This window comes from Lygodium microphyllum, chromosome 23 (genome assembly GCF_053477565.2).
Source record: "Lygodium microphyllum isolate KBCC chromosome 23, Lygodium_microphyllum_v1.1.10, whole genome shotgun sequence".
In the NCBI taxonomy this organism is placed as follows: Eukaryota; Viridiplantae; Streptophyta; class Polypodiopsida; order Schizaeales; family Lygodiaceae; genus Lygodium; species Lygodium microphyllum.
Genome location: NC_141157.1, coordinates 63183375 through 63185949, shown reverse-complemented (window position 1 = coordinate 63185949; position 2575 = coordinate 63183375). Strand labels below are relative to the sequence as shown.

At 38.9% G+C, this 2575-nt stretch overlaps 1 pseudogene; it reads right to left on the bottom strand.

Annotated features, from left to right (window-relative positions):
* Positions 1 to 458: 458 nt before the first annotated feature.
* LOC148016256 (uncharacterized) lies at positions 459 to 2263 on the bottom strand (annotated as a pseudogene).
* Between the last annotated feature and the right edge of the window lie 312 nt (positions 2264 to 2575).

The following is a 2575-nucleotide window of genomic DNA, read 5'->3' as shown; positions in this document are numbered from 1 at the left end:
ATCAGACAATACCTCCTGGATGCATGGCAATTGCTTTCTAGAGGAACATGACCAACGTTGAGTGAGTAAGGTTGCCCAAGCTGTAGGCTAGGCATTGGGTCTAAGGCTAGGCGTTGGGTCTTAACACAACACCAAAAGCTCAATACACTTCACACCCTTTCTTCTCCACACTCATCATCTACAAAACAACATCCCACTCTTCTCCCTTTGTTGGTTTCTGTGTTGATTGTATCATAGGAGGCATCCTTGCTCATCTCCCTTGAAATTTCCTCTGCATAACATGGTAGTACACTACAATAAGAATTTTATAAACCGCATTTCATTAACATTTCAAAGAACATGGAAAAAACTCATGCAAAAAAGCATATCATCCTAGAATGCATATAATGTCCTAAATAAGTCAATAGTAGTAACCTTGACAAACCATGACAAAACACAAGTCAATAGTAGTAACCATACTAATCAAAAGGGCAGCCATATGCATCATCCACTGGCTCACTCTCTGAAATCTCCTCATCTGAGCTGGACTGATCTCTAGTACCTGCAAAAGTTCCCTCTACCAAAGGTTGTAAAATGCGACCAACAATGTTAGGATCACTATCAAAAGAATAACAGGGGTGGCCAGATGTGATGCATGCACGCATCAAAGGGGTTGTACCACTACCCATCTCCAAAGCCAATCCTCTGAGAGGACAAAGAGCCTCTAGAAAGCATCGCACAAATTTGACACTCCATTGCACACCTGATCTCAAATGTGCCTCTTCGCCAGCCTCCAACACCCTCACAATATTTGACAAATAGTGATGAATGACATGCCGCGAGAATTGCACACCATGATCATGTCGTAATGTGGCACTCTTATAAAGATGTAAAGAGGCCATGTAGCCTCGACGTCGTAGCATGTAAAAGTAGAAGGTATCCATTTATCACACAATAATGACAAAAAATAGACACATGTCACAAACTAAACAAGAACAACAAAGCACCAAGAAAACTAAGTGTACAATAACCATGTCAAATACCTCTACGGCAATACCCTCAATCCTAACCTCATCCATGAAGTCTAATCCTCAACTATGAATCTAAGCACAATCTCCAACTCACACCACGGGGCATATTTCTCCACCCACGAGGGAGAGTCTCCTGATAGAAAGAAATACATTTTAAACATTGACAATTACCTAACAATCTTATTTGCAAGTACCTAACAATCCTATTTACATATTTCTAACTCAAAGAATCACATGAAATGGAGGCAAGACAAACAATCCATCCTAAGTCCGCCAAACAAGCTACTGCCACTCCAAGTCCATGCCAAATATGATCCTTCGACAACTTGTTCCACACTGGAACACTGTCTCGTCCATGCGTAGAGTCCATGGGAAGATCCAAGAGCACAAAATTAGTAGCCCATGCCACTTTCTTTTTCTTTTTCTTATATCCACCCCCAATTTATTGATTTGAAAAAAAAAATGTATGGATCGTTGTATTATCCTCATTTCTAATAGAGGATGAAAAATCCTTACCCATAGAAATATAATCTTCACATCCAAATGAAAAGATAGGGCGATCCACAGAAGCCCCCCTTGTATGGACAAGAGTGGCACATATTCATTTTGGGATGGTGGTCTAGGACATGAGGATGGACCTAAATACAAAACAAGCATAACATACAAAACAATCACGGCAAGTATAATGAATGAACAACAAGCATACCATACAAAACAATTGACTTGCGTATATCCATAAAAAGAAGCATACCACTATGAAAGCTACCATGCATACCAACATTGAGTGGTGGTGAATTTTCATCAATAAAAATTTCATGACCTAAAACAAAACAAACAAAGAAACATAAATCTTTATTTTACAAGGTATATAAAGTATCCAACATAGAGAGCTAGCCTTCTCTAAGTTGCATGAGACATGAATATGCAAAGTAAAATAAGTAAAATTCACATGTACTTTGTGTCTTACTAATTTGAGCTTGCTTGTCTCTTTGATCATGCTCACCCCTTTGCGCTTCCTTGCCCCTTATTTGATCACCTTCAAAACCACTTCTTTTTTAGAAAAGTAAATCTTAAGGAAAGAGAGGAGACAATTGTGGAAGCCACTTTACCTTGACTCAGACATCAACCACTCGCACCCTTTCCCTTTGATTTTTGCCATTCCTCAAACTTAGCTTTCTCACTTGGCAATACATAGGGTGAGGGCATGTCTCAATCACAAATGGTGAGAGACCAATCATATTCTCTCCATACATAGTGGACTCTTTGTTAGTGATATCCACCCATGTTTTACAAGCCTTGGGAAAATCAACAAGCAGCTTGAGGTCTCTCAAGTGCAAAAAATACTTGGAATATTCAAAGATAATTTATATGGGTCCCCACAAACTACACACTACAATGTCAAACAAAAGGCATTAAAATAGAAAACCAACTGATAGAGCAACCAAAAAGTGGCTGCATCAAGATGGGACTGAATAGGTTGATCCTCTTTTTTTTTGGACTTTTCTTTAGCACTAGTTTTCTTGATGTTGCTAAAAATATGTTTTCTACCCTCATATCATATGGAT